Here is a 14,920-nt window from a genome sequence, read left to right on the forward strand (position 1 = left end):
ATGCTCTGCCCAAGGGTCCGTGTGGGCTTGGCTGGTGGGATTCCACCTAATGGCCTTCCCTAACCTCCCTGCTTGCTAATTAATGGCTTCACTGAGGCGCCACGCCTTCTGTAGCCGCAGGGCAGGCCACGCGAATCAGTTGGCCTGGATCTCCGGGGCCCTGCTGCAGGCTGCTGGGATCCCTGGCACTCTATCACTTTGATTTTTTCTGCTTGCCCCTCCCCCAGCGCTGGCTAGCCAGGTTTCGTTTTGGCTGCTACTGGGAGGAGGGGTTGGAGGTCAGGTGTCTCTGGTTCCCCCTAGTCTTTATGGAGGCTCAGCTTGATACTCCCTCTCCCGGCAAGCCTAGGAGAGATTTTATGCGAATTCCCGCTGTCTGGGGGGTGATCTGAATGACACCGACCTGTTTTGATGTTGCACTCTGAAGGAGAGTGGCGGTGTATCCTTCAGCTTTCCCGGATGGTGGCCGCTGACTGCCTCGGTGGAGTGTCCGCTGTCTAGAATTAATCTTATAATCTGGATATGCCACTCCTAGATACATACCAAAAGAATTGAAAATTGATAACGAAACAAATCTACACCTATGTAGAACTGTGTACAGGGTAGCACTATTCACAATAGCCAAAGGGTAGACAGGGGAGAATGGGGATCAGTTTCCTCTTGGGGTGGTGAAAAATTTTATAACAAGATAGAAGGCATGGGCAGGTTGGCTGCTGCAGCTGCAGCTGTGGGAGTCGGGCGCTGCGTGTGAAAGGTCCCAGATGCATCTGCGGTTCCAGCCCCGCCACCCTCAGCCTCTCTCACCCTAGTCTCCGGGCTGGGTGCTGAGGGGAAGAGAAGGCGCTAGCCTTGGGAGCCCCTTGTACACCCCTGGCAGCCTCAGACACCGCCCTCCTTCCCTTCACTGAGGCTGGCCTCACTGGGTGCTAGGCTACTCTGCGGAAAGTCGGTGTCAGCGGCGATGGCTGTGTGCTGTGGAGAGTCCTGCTGCCCTCCAGCCTTGCTCCTTTGCCTGGCCCTGCAGGGGCCCGCCCTTCTGCTCGCCTTCTTCATCAGCTGGTTGGAGCAGCGTGGATCTGAGAGGTCTTTGGGCTGAGGAGGTGGCAGCTCCTCAGGCTCCATCGTGTCCGTGGATGGAGACTTCGGGAATCTGCTAAGGAAATTCAAGCTGGTGTTCCTAGGAGAGCAGGGCGTTGGAAAAACGTCCCTGATCACCAGATTCATGAATGACAGTTTTGACAACACTTATCAGGCAACAATTGGCATTGACTTTTTATCAAAAATCATGTACTTGGAGGATCCAACAGTATGATTGCAGTTATGGGACACAGCAGGTCAAGAGCGGTTCAGGAGCTTGATTCCTAGCTACATTCGTGACTCCACTGTGGCAGTTGTTGTTTATGATATGACAAAAGTTAACTCATTCCAGCAAACTACAAAATGGATTGCTGATGTCAGAACAGAAAGAGGGAGTGATGTTATCACCATGCTAGTAGGAAATAAAACAGATCTTGCTGACAAGAGGCAAGTTTCAATTGAGGAAGGAGAGAGGAAAGCCAAAGAGCTGAATGTTATATTCTTTGAAACCAGAGCAAAAGCAGGATACAATGTAAAGCAGCTCTTCTGACGTGTAGCAGCGGTTTTGCCTGGGATGGAAAGCACACAGGACAGAAGCAAAGAAGATATGATTGACATTAAACTGGAAAAGCATCAGGAGCATCCAGTCAGGGAAGGAAGCTGTTCCTGCTAATCCCTCATGGCATCTTCAACCCTTCTCCAGAAGCTCACTGCTTTGGCTTCTTTACTCTCATTGATTGCAATGTGAATATTGGCTTTTGTAATATTCCCTTTTGTAATAACGCATTGCAATTCATCATTGCTGCCTATATCGTGGACATGATCCATTAGCTTCATATGCACAAAAAAGTCAGTGTCTTCATTGTTTATATTTTACAAAGAACCAAAAGATTCCAGCATATTCCAGTGATAACCTTAAATATCAGATACATTTTCTTAACATTTTTCTTTTTTAATGTTATGATAATGTACTTTAAAATGATGGAAATCTCAACAATATGAGCATGGCTTCGTTAAGGATCAATATGTTCTCAGCAGCATTTACCCTCCTACTTGATCTTTCCCTGCTTTTCTTACCTTTCTCTTATCTGCATTCCCTATTCTCATCCTCTCACAAAACAAACAGGAGGTGGCAATGCAGCAAACCCATTGGAATTATCCTTCAGTTTTACAGATAGCCACTTGCTTTAGGCTAAGATGTCCAAAATTATTCTTGAGCACTGATATAAATTACTTAGACCCTTTTTGAGGTCAAAACATGGTGGACAATGCTTAAATGAGGAAAGGGTTCTGGTATATCCTCAAAATTAATCCTAATGAACATACTGAGTACTTATAAGTAGATGAGCATAAAATTTATTTCTGACCAAGAGAATTGACTTTTTCACATGTACTTTATTAGTCTCTGGGAGAAAAAAAAATAACCTAGTGCTTCAGAACAGGTTTTTAATGTTTAATTATTCATCATAAAATCAGTTCCAATTAACTCTTTCTCCCAAGTTTTTAAAATTGTTGATATAGCTATTGTTTGTTTTAAAACAAAAAACTATACCACCACCCTTTTAAGCAACAGATTTTGCTTGTATTTTCTTTCTTTTTAAAAAAATGCTATGCAGGCTAGGCATGTGAAAATCAAATTCCTTTAAGAAACAGTGGAAGTATTTAAATTTGATGACTTGATCAAAACTATGACAAATAGAGATAATGATATCTAAAGCTTACCCACAAAACCCTCACAGAATAGCAAATACCCTACTATAAACATTTTAAGTCAAAATTAAAATGGAAATAATTTTTTGTAAGCTCCTAGAGGTAGATAAGAACATTGAAAAGGGAAAGGAGAGAATGGAAATAAAAGTCAATATTATGCAGATTTATGCTTTATTTTTTTAGCGTTTTTAAAAAATGTTGGGTCTTTCAAGCTGGTTTTGCTTTTTATTACATCTGTATTGTTAGGTTAATTAACTAGTGATTTAGTTTTATATTTAAGCTACAATTAATCTTTTTTTCTTTGGTGATATTTATTTCTTTGACTTTTTTTAGATTTGAATTTTTAGATATTTTGGTGAGTCATTTTGAGCTTCATCACCATGGCAATATGCATTTTTCTTAAAACACTGCAAACAAATATACTAGGAGTGCACCCTTTTAATCTTTACTAGTTACTGTGAGATTGCTGTGTTAAGTTAATAAACACATATGTAAATACATTGTTTGCAGGAAGAAAATTTCTGAGCTAAAGCTCATGAAAAGCCTGCTGAATTTATGTTGTAAGCATTACTTAACACAGTATAAAGAAGAAAAGACAACAAAATAACTTCATACTTCCTTGTCTCCTCATTGCTACAAAACCCTTAACTCAGAAAACCTTGCTCCCCTCTATTCCTCTTCCTCCTTCACTTCTCTTTTATTGTCACCTTGTAATATTCAGAGAGAACTTGGATTATGGATCTGAATAGAGAAATGTTTTCAGGTGATCATTAGCCCACATACCTGTAACTTATACTCAAAGATGAGATGGATTTGTAAAGTGCTTTTATAATAGAATGTTATTGTAAAAGCAAAAAAAAAAAAAAAAAGATAGAAGGCATGATTCCATAACATTCTGAATGCACTAGAAGCCCTGAATTTGAATTATTCATTTTAAAACCATAAATTTTATGTCATGAGAAATTTACCTCAGTTAATAAATGCAAAGATCTATCTATCCTGTCGTGTGGTATGTTTAATAAATAGAATGATGTTAGGGTATGTATAATCATTACTTAATTTAGGAATTAAATATCTATTTCATGGTTTTCTTTTTATGGTAAATTATATTAATTTTCTACTTTTAGGAATATAAATTTTCCTTTTAAGATAAATTCTAAGTTTAAAAGGATTAATATAAAAGAAAGAAATAATAAAAGTACTACAAATGACAAATGAAGACAATTAAGAGATGAGTGAAAACAGTAGAAACTTCAAGAAATACTGCATTTTATGTTCAAGCCAATTAATTTTTAATGAGAAAATATTGAGTACTAATTGTTGTTCATCAAAGTTGAACAAAATTTGTTTCTTGCCATCAGGAATTTCATCTAATAAAGATGATAAATCATATTCATAGATAATTTTAGGCAGAGGCTAAATGTGCCAAGTGCTCAGACCGACTGAGATCAAGATCAGGAACCTGTTTGGTTACCAGGAAAATCAAGAAAATGAAGAGAGAGAGAGAGAGAGAGAGAGAGAGAGAGAGAGAGAGAGAGAGAGAGAGAGAGAGAGAGAAATGAACTAAAGCCAAAGATAGCAACTTTAGGCATTGTTGGTTGGTAGAAGGGGCATTGATGGGACACTATTTTAGAGAACAATTTGCCTTCAAAGTTAGAGATGAGGAGCTGCAGTAATTAACAAATGCACAAGCAGTGTATTTAAGTTCTATGCACTGTATTACTTTCTGTCTGTACTTTTTCTCTCTCAGTAACCTGACAGTTATCTGGGTTCCCTGTCCTTGATGATAGTATGCTAAAGCACTTAAGAATGTGGGCTCTGAAGCTCAATTGCCTTGGTTCAGATTTCAGTTCCAATAGTTATATGTCATGTAAAGTTAGTAACATCACTTGCTTTTACTATCTTAGTTTTCCAACTTGTAAAATGAGAATACTATTATTATCTACATTACAAATTTGCAGTAAGGATTAAGTCAAATGATTAAGTGGATAAAGCCTTTTTTTATTATGGTGCTGGGAATCAGATCCAAGGCCTGGTGTATAACAGGTAAATGCTTCACCACTGAGCTACACCCCTGCCTTGACAAAGTGCTTTTAACATTGATTTGAACTTATTAAGTGATGAATAAATGATAGCCATTAAAATTATTTTTGGTCTATTAGTCCTGTACAGTCTACCTGCTAAAAATAGTTTTGAATGTCCCCCAATCCCACTGCCTTAGTTTAAGACCTTATGTAGTCACAGTTGCAATTTTACCCTAACTACTTGCTTCATCCCATCCAAATTCAGAGGGCTAACAACTTCTTGATACACTTTTGTTTAGTCTCATATATTCAACTCAGGTGACATCTTTTGAAACTTTCCCCAATCCTGTACTACCCTAGTCCAGTTAGAGCCATCCACCGGCATTTATGTCACCTTGAGAATACCCCAATTATAGCACATCTCATGGTCCTGTGACTACTTGATGATCCTTAGGCTATGAAACCTTGAAAGCTGCTGGTACAAAGTATATACTTATTGAATGCTTAAGTAGATGAATGGATGATTTCTGCCTGTGGACTGCTGGCTCACAGTCTATACTCAGAAAGTTAAGGTGAACACACTGAAGAATAAATAACTATGAACATTGTGTGGTAAGTGCTGTAAGAGTTCAGGGAAAAAGGAGTATTTGGTGAGTGTTGGGGTAATCTAATTAGGCCTCAAAAAGTTAGAGCTTGATTTGGAATTGAAGAAAAATTAAAACTTGTGTGAAAAGAAGGGCAACCACAATCTGTGCAAGGGAGATATTTTATGAGTTCAATGGATGGTGACATAAAAAACATGTAACATTTGCAAAACAGAAGACACCAGTCTAACTAGGGTGTTTGGGTAGGAGTTATATGTTGAAAATGACAAGTAGTTCCCATAAACAGTGTGTGTTCTAAGTATATGTTTATAAATTATTAGGACTTTAGAGATCATATACATGATAATGAGATTTCTGAGCTAGCCTAAGATACTGTAATTAACCTACTTAAGTAGTTGAAGTAGCCTAGGACAGCACTGGCCTGAACTCTGGGGCCTGTAGAAGCAGAGGGTCAGAAAAGTTGTGGTGGATTTGGGACAAGAAGATAAAGTGATAGAGGAAGTCAAGCTTTGTCTTTAGCCTATGGCCCTCTCTACACCACTTTTTACATGTCAATTTCTTGGTTCTACAGCTCAGTTTCTCTGTCATATCCCAAGACCTCTGTGCTGCTAACTACCTTGAAAAAAGCAGTAGAGTTGAGGGTGCTGGGTCTCATCTCCAGCCTTCCCCACTCCCTCAGGGTAACAGCTCTTTGCTATTTAAAGAGACTTGATTGAATTCATTCAGGACAATGTATGAATGACTGATAGCTACCTCATTCTGGCAGCTGTATTTCCTATAATTTTAACAGCCTACTCCTTAGCTCAGCTCAAATGAACTTGTAATTCCTGGAATTTTTCACAGTAGTACAGACCAATAATGGGGTGGGATAAGGGTTGTAGAAAGAGATTTCCACTGTGTAAGATATTTTCATAAGGGAAACCTTGGCTAAAAGATTTTCATAGTTCCCTTTCTTCTTCACCTCCCTCCCCCAAGTTGTTCTTGTGTATTTTTCTCCACAGAGTTGCACGTTGTGTAGTTTTTTTCATAGGTTCACAGCAGTTCTTGGTAAGTATTGTTATTCATTTGTGCACAAATCTGGGACAGCCTATAATGGAAAATAGGGTTGATTACAAAGGCAGGAGCTACAGTTAAGGGGCCCTTGAAAGTGGAGCCTACAAAATACACAAATAAGTAGAGAAGGTTTTTGAGTAGAATATTGAGATGATGAAAGCAATAAAGAAAGCGCAATTAATTCTAAATTTTGGATTATAAATGATGAGGTGTCTACTTGAATCTTGACTTGTAATGATCAATACAAAATCTTATTTGTGCCTGCTGTTTTTTATTTTACTTTTTATTAAAACTGTTAATGTCCAGTTCCCTAGTCATCTGACTTTTCTCTGTGGCTCCTGAACAGACTTCCTTTAAGATTAAAGCTCTTTGAGGCTTTTGTGTTCTTGTATTCCCAAGTAGCCCAAAGATCTTATACATTGTATCTACATTTCAAAATTCAAATCCAATGTTAGCAAAACACTAAGACTACTTTATAAAACAACATTTTTATTTTTAGTGAAAGTCTCCAGCCCTTTCAACTGTCCCCCCAGAACACAACAGAGATAGCAGTTAATTATCTGCATCTGTTAGCCCACACAGCTGCAGGAGATTCTGCCCTCCTCCCCAACCTATGCATGGTAAACCATATTGCAAATAGACTTTTTCCTCTGTTATTGTTTTCTCCTTTATAATGTTCATTATGTTAATACCTTTGATGTTTCTACCCTCCCAGTCTGCAGAAAGGAAGAGGCAAGGTAGTGGGGGAGATAGACATATCAGACACTTTCTTAAGCCTAAATTATAATGCTGTAATTGGAACAGGATTCATAGGCTTTAATCAAATGTATATATTTTCCTACATATTGAAAGTTAAAGAATCATTAATATTAGACGCTGGGGCATCTCATTTGCATACTTTACTCTTGACAGTTTGCCATACCATTTGTGATACTGGGTATTGGTGATGGGCAGTGAGTTGCTTGGTGGAATTTGCTATTTTATTTTCTTGTTCACATCTAATGGAGCAGTTATTGTCAAAATTGGATTTTGTGGTTTAGTCTTTAATCACCACAGGTTGCAGCCATAATTCAATGAGACCTAATAATCCAAACAGTACACTTTCATCTTTTTCAATTTCCAATCTGTATAAATGACTAGTTTTAGGGGATAATATTTTATTGTGTATTATTCACTGGTCTAGCTGGTGAAAAACCAATGAAATGCATTTTTTACTTTCTAGCATTAACAATACTATTTCGACTTAGAAAACTAATTACTGACATTTCCTTTTCTTGTCTGAGCTAAGTGTTTCCCTTGCTCAGTTCAGTTCAGCAGTCACTTATTGAACAAGCCACACACACCCTACATCCATTGATCATAAAGTGTTGTATATCTGTTATGCTGGGCACCCTGCCAGGCACACACACAGGCTCTATCATGCAAACATCAAGTGGGACTATTTAAGAATATTGTTTGCAATTTTAATATTTTATTTATTTTTTGTTTCATATCTTAGTTTTATAAAGTAAGAATTTCTTTTAAATTTTCATCAGAAAAGTAAGCATAGGCATGGAGGAAGAAAGAACCTCTCTCTGCTGCCTTGATTTCACCAAAATTGCCTCCTATTGGGTTATTATGTGATAGGCACTGAGTTAGGTATCATATCAAGGTGGGATTTAATTCATGAACCTATCTTGTGACAAAACAGGGAAACCCCTAAATAGCAATGTCCCCAAACTTACAAGATTAGAAATTCCTCATGCTTCTAACATTAAAGAAATTAACATGCCCACATTTTACCTTTGTTTTGTATTTTGTTAGAGTTTATTTTATGTTCACTTAAAGTGATTAAAGCTTAAGTAATTACTGATGTGAAAGCATAAAGATATAGCTAAGACATTGCATCAGGAAACTTTAATGTTTAACATAAGATTTTTAAAAAATTCTACTTATCTAAAACCTGATTTCTTTTGTATAATAACTTAAAATCTGATGATTGATGGTGGTGATGGGTTGTATATGGAATTGTCTTCTACAGTATTTTTGATGAATTTGAAACATTTGGAATTAACATATGGGTCAGAAAATGAATCTTTCAATCAAGACTTTTATACTGTAGTTGTATGTCAATATTAATAAGTTTGATGTTGTATCTTTTCATTTCTGTCATTTGAGTTCTGAAATATAAGTTCAAATTCTTGCAGATTATACTTTGAGCAGTTATTTATCTGAGAGGATGGAAAAATATTCTATTTGTTATTATTTTAGAAATGTATATTAAGTAAAAAATACTGAAATGCATTGAGAAGTCTATCCAAGATTTTTTAGAATTTTCCAATATCTTGTTAATTTCATAAAATGTAGTTTTAAAAACAAATTTTAGTAGATAAAACAAGACATTCTTTTAAAGTAGTATTCACAATCCTTTTCTTTTGGTGGAGGAAGGAGTCAAGGAAAGCTGGACATTTTTAAAAAACAAAATGAGTGCAAGAAAATCTTTTGAGTAAAAAAAAATGAATATATATTTTAACTGTAAGTGTTCACTTTAAAATATTTTCCAGTAAGAAAGATGCAGGATTTTTTTCCTGCTTTAGGTTAATTGTGTTGTAAAAGTCTGGTGATTTGCCATTATTAACTTAGTTTTTGTTTTATGTTAGATTCAGAAACACAGTGACATCTGTCAGGTTCTTTGAAAGGCTTTTAGCTGCTGAGGAAGTGTGTTTATGCTTTCAGTCCAAAAGAAATGATTCCCTGGAAAGCACTGAAAAAATGAGGATATTTCAGAATCATTTTCAGATTATTTTTCATATTCCTTTTTGATGCTATAAGTTATTTTATCTGTTATAGGTGTTAAGCACTTTTTATGAAGTAAAAATTTAGAGTATATTTGGAAAAAAATACCCAGCTATATCTGATTTTTAAAAGCTGTTTTAGCAAAAGCATAAATTAAAAGAGGTGACAAGTTAATGGAGGTGGACAAGTTAGTTGAGCTGTCTCACATTATTTGAGAAAATAGCTTATGCTGGAGGACTTTATGAATCATGGCTGGTGAGAAATCACCAAGATTTACCAGAAGCAACTTTATCATAAACAAACTTCATTAAATTCAGCAGATTCCAATTCATAAAAGCTATAAATGTTTCTAGTATTTATACTGTTCAAAAGATTCCAATCACAGCTCCAATTGCAGCTGATTTGTCAGTTTTTAGGGATGGTTGAATATATGCCCATGTTTTATTAATTCATACTAGCCACAAGTCCATATACAACTTAATAAAATATTTTCAGTGAATCACTTTCTTCCTTTTAAGTATTTACCTCTTTTATCTAATGATATGAGTGAACTGATTTAGAAGATAGAATCCAGAAAATACCACAGGTTTTACAATGCAAAATATTGATCATTGGTGGTACACATAGGTAGAATGGAAAAATATGTTAGAAGACCTGATGGGAGGCTAAACTATTTTGACTCAAATCAATCTATATATATTTAAGTTTGCCTAACTTAGTTTTCTTTACAAAAGAATTAATATTTATTGTTAAGTACATATACACCAAGAGAAAATATTACATATAGGGAACACTTGCTTAGGGAGTTTAAATCAGGTCTTTTTTTAAAAAAAAATTGTGTAGTTTTTGACTATTTTAGATCATAGTTCATTGCCTCACTTAGCATGAAATAAAAACATCTTATTTAACATGTTCTCATCAGTATTTCTTTATATTACATAAACCTCCTACATGCAAATTGATATTAAGATTAACATAAAATTTAAAATTATGAAAACTAAGATTACTTACTCAAGTAGTGTATTTGCTCTCACAACTGATTGGCGGCCAAATATAGGTTAAATCAATTTCTTTGCCTAAACTCTTTGCATTGTAATGGAATAAATTCTGACTGCTTGAAAAATTGTGATCTACTAGAAATGTACCTGTAAAATCATTTTTAAACATTAAATGTTTTGAATATAGGATTCATCACAGTTGATATAAATAATTTTGTATGTACATTGTATGGCATCAGTGTTGATTTTTAATGTTTATCATTATCTTCTAAAACACATTATGAGATTTTCATTGAAGTATGGGGTACTTTCTCCAAGACTGAAATATAAATATGAGGTGTGCTTGGAAGTTGCAAAAATGTGTTGCATTAATTGAGCAAATGAAGAAAAATATAAAGACTCTTTATGGTCTTTTTCTAAACCTAGTGTAGGTGATGCTTAGCTGTAGCTCTTTATTGATGCTATAGATAGGGTGGTTCTGCTATGCTAGTGAAAGTTAAAATACAAAACATTTCACTTACTGCACACCATGAAGATAAAGGCTATTTTTTTTCTTTGTGCATTTAAAGACCAGTTTGTTTTCTCTTTTTAAAAACACGAGTGATACTTGAAATGTTTCAACAATTTTCAGACTTCTTGATGATCAACTATTTGTGGCAATTTTAAGGAAAATAGATTCTCTAGCATAAAATTCTTTTAAAATTGAGTCTCTAGTACAATTTGTGATACAGGAGAAATAGAGTATATTAAGACAAAAGACTTGGGATAATACAGCCCTTATTATGTAGATATAATCTTTCAACTTCAGATTTGAACACTTGCAGGATGGTATATCATAAATTTCTTAAGGGATTGTCTAACAAGAAATCAAGTCCTTGGTGACATGTGTTTGTGTTACAATCTTTTCAACAGTGGGTAACCTGAGGAAGAATCTCCTTATCATTGTAAACTGCATTAGTAAAGACTCTGTTCTTGAGAGCTGCAAACCATACAAACTACCCTGTCATTTTGCCTAAATTAATAAAGCTTAAAGGCCAATCATATCTAAGTTGTTTTCTGGTGTTTCGATATTCACTGTTTTAAACAGCAAATGGTTACTTTAGGCCAATTTTATGGGGTTAATGCATTGTTAGATTCTAAAGACTCACTGAAATAAACAAGATTAGCACTAGCAATCTTTATATCTTTTCTTCACAAGCACCAAATTTTGACAATAATAGTATGACTGTCTGTTAGGTAAGAATTAGTATCACAGTATCACAGTGAATTTTAGCAAGAAAGATGATGTGATGTTTTTGTTAGAATTTTGTTTCTTAAGCTAAAAGACAAACAGTGTTAGTGAACTAGCTTTGGACTCCTTTAGTCTCTGCACTTGTATTCAGTAAGCTTCCTGTATTCAATTATTTTGTTTAATAAGTAAAATATATTTTATAATAAATGCCAATAGCACAATATTTTATAGCAATTGCTTTCAATTATTTCATCAATAAAGCGAAGTCTCTAGATTTCCTGTGAAAAATTATGCATACTTTATAAATTTTCCTTGTTTGTAGGTGATTCAAAAGATAGACATCATAAAAATGTGCTTTCTAATTTTGACATTTTATTCCAATAAGACTGTCTTTTTTTCTAATTCATTGAATATATCAAGATTTAAGAAATCTTATCTAGTAGAATAAACTTTTTAAATTGATAATCTCAAATTAGAAAGAATATTTAGTTCCTCTCAGAGTCACCACAAACTTTTACTTGTGAGTCTGCTTAATCTGTTTGTACTATATATGCACACTCTCATAAAATTGTGTCAAGAAATAACATAGCTAACACCTATGAACTATTTTTGGTCAGTCTGTAACTTTTGTAGCATGTTCTTTGGGAATATACCTTGTGTGTACTTGCATAAGGGCTAACTTGTCATTAATTAATGGAAAAATCATTGAGATACAAGTGATCTTTTAGATCATTTGGAGAATTTACACTCCCTTTAATTAATGCAGGAGTTACTTTGTGATACCTCTCAAAGATGGCAATACATGTCCTTCTTGAATATGGTCAGTGAGTAAGAGCTCACTGCCTCACTAAGGCAGCAATTTTCATTCAAGGACAGCTCTTATTTTGTTGAGCAAAATCAGTTCCTCCTATCTTTAAATCTCCTGATCCCAACATAGCTATATAGAATTTTTTTCTCTATTACATTTGAGCTTGAAAATCTCATGTGCCATGGTTTCCAGATCCTACACTCTCCCAGTTATCCTCACCTATTAATCTTTATGTGTAATATGCATTTAAATGGGATCCACTGTATGGTCCCACTAGGAAAAGGCATGTCTCTCTTTAAGACAGATTTCTGCTTTTCTAAAATATCCTGAGATTATGCTAGTTTTTAACTATGGAATTTATACCTGTCCCTCATGAATTTAGAGTTTGCACACTTCTGTTTTGGAGGTTTATGATTGGATTGCTTGCTCCTTGTTGTCAGTGTTTATTCTTTCAGCTGCTTAGGCATGTGCAAGTACAAGTTAAAATTTTGTCTTCAGCCCTATTGCATATATATTTTTTAAACCTTCATTTTATTTATTTATTTATTTATTTATTTATTTATTTATTTACTTACTTACTTACTTATTTGTGGTACTGAGGATCAAACCCAGTGCCACATACATGAGAGTGAAGTGATTTACCACTGAACAACAACCCCAGCCTGCATATATTTTAAAGACCTCTTGAACCCATTTAATGTAACTGAAAAACACTATCAAACAACAACAACAAAACACTATTAAATCTTAAGGATAGCTAGTGTTCTTGTTGCTTTTAGATATTTCAAAGAATTTTGTTTGGCAATAATGTATGTAGATTCATAATTTTTGTGGTTATATGTGTCTTGCTTTTACATAAGCTTCCACTTTCCTAAACACCACATCATTCTCCCAGAGCAAAGAAAGGCATAATTGCAAATTTTCACACCATCATGGGAAATCCAGAGTTACTGAGAATTCCAAACATTGAACTTGACATTTAGCATATATAGGTGAGACCTCTGTGGAGCCAAATTTGGGGGAGAGGGATGAATAAGAAAGACTGTGAGAAATAGGTGGTATAAAACTGATATTCTTGCGGAATCCATACATAAAGAGGTTTATGAATAATCCAATTTCACTAGTACTCAGTTCATTTTCAATTACCCTGAAAGTTGGAAATATCATAAGTCAAAATGCATTTAGTACACCTAATCTACTCAACAGTCCAGCCTACCAATACAGTACAATTCAGAATGTTGGTTATTTATCCTTAAGATGGTGTGGTTGACTGGGATCTGCATCTTTGCTGTCGCTGCCCGGCATCCTAAAAGATTATCATACCACATATGATTAACTATGGAAAAGGAAAAAATTCAGAATCAGAAGTGTGTTTTATACTCAATGTATATCACTTTTACACTTTTACACTAATGTAAAGTTTAAAAACAAGTCAAACTATCATTATGTCTGTGCCCATCTCCCTCCCTCTCTCTCTCTCTCTCTCTCTCTCTCTATATATATATATATATATATATATATATATATATATATGTGTGTGTGTGTGTATATATCAAGTGTTATAATACACTTGAAACATACAATAAGGTAGCCTTTAAATCTGAGGTGGTCTTAAAGATAACAAATGAACAGAATTTCAAATTTCTGAAATAGGTAAACTGCTGCAGTTATAGGTATAAATTTAGAAAAATTGTATAGCTCTTACAAGACCAGCAATGTAACTTTATTTTGTACATTTTTAATTGAAAATATAAACAATAATTAAAAAATAAAAAGAAAATACAGCATAATAAAAAACATACGTTTCTCAATTAAATGTATTGGATACATATAAATTTTAAGGGAAGAAGCAAAGAAAAGGAAAATGGTTGATATTTAAGTGCAGACTGACTACCTAGACAAAAAAACAAAAAAAAAAAACTTAAAAAATATCATAAAACGTCTAGTTTTCTATGACTAATATCCATATGGTTGGAGTATTGTCACTATGGAAGTGATTTTGTTATGTTTGCATATGTTATACTTTATTGGTAATGTATATGATGGCTTTTAAGGCCCTGGCAGACATGGTCTTTGGAAACAAGATTGAATAAAAATCACTGCTAAGACGCAATACACCTTATTTATTTTTCTTTCTTTTTTTTGGTCCTCCAATATTCAAGAAAAGGGCTAATTCACTATAACATTTTCTTACCACCCAAATGCCTCAACCTATGCATTTTAAACTTTTTTTAAACATTGGTCATATTGCCCAACTTCGTTACTGAAAGAATATTAACAAGACATTATTTTGGCAAATTAAATCTTAAACATGGCTTTTCAACAGGATTTAAAAGGTGACTATCCCTAGAGTTCCATGTTAAAATGTAGTTTTCAAAATCTTACAAGAGTAATGCTTAAAATATTGTACATAGTTAACCTAATTAAAATAATTAGCTTCAAATTGACAAATTGATAAGCTAAGTAAAGCCTACACTATGTAACATTTGCTTGGAAACTTGATTTGTCAGTTATGCATAATAAAAATTCCAGTCATCAAGAAAATTACAAAAATTTTTATCATAACATGATTTCTTTCACCCACCAACTTTTTTTTTTATCTTACAATAGATAAATACCAACATGTTCTCATTTTTTCA

At 34.4% G+C, this 14,920-nt stretch overlaps 1 pseudogene; it reads left to right on the top strand.

Moving 5' to 3' along the window:
* Positions 1–1,207: 1,207 nt before the first annotated feature.
* LOC144251344 (ras-related protein Rab-6A pseudogene) lies at positions 1,208–1,750 on the top strand (annotated as a pseudogene).
* Positions 1,751–14,920: the final 13,170 nt, after the last annotated feature.

The sequence above is a fragment of the Urocitellus parryii genome, assembly GCF_045843805.1.
Source record: "Urocitellus parryii isolate mUroPar1 chromosome 13 unlocalized genomic scaffold, mUroPar1.hap1 SUPER_13_unloc_11, whole genome shotgun sequence".
Lineage (NCBI taxonomy): Eukaryota > Metazoa > Chordata > Mammalia > Rodentia > Sciuridae > Urocitellus > Urocitellus parryii.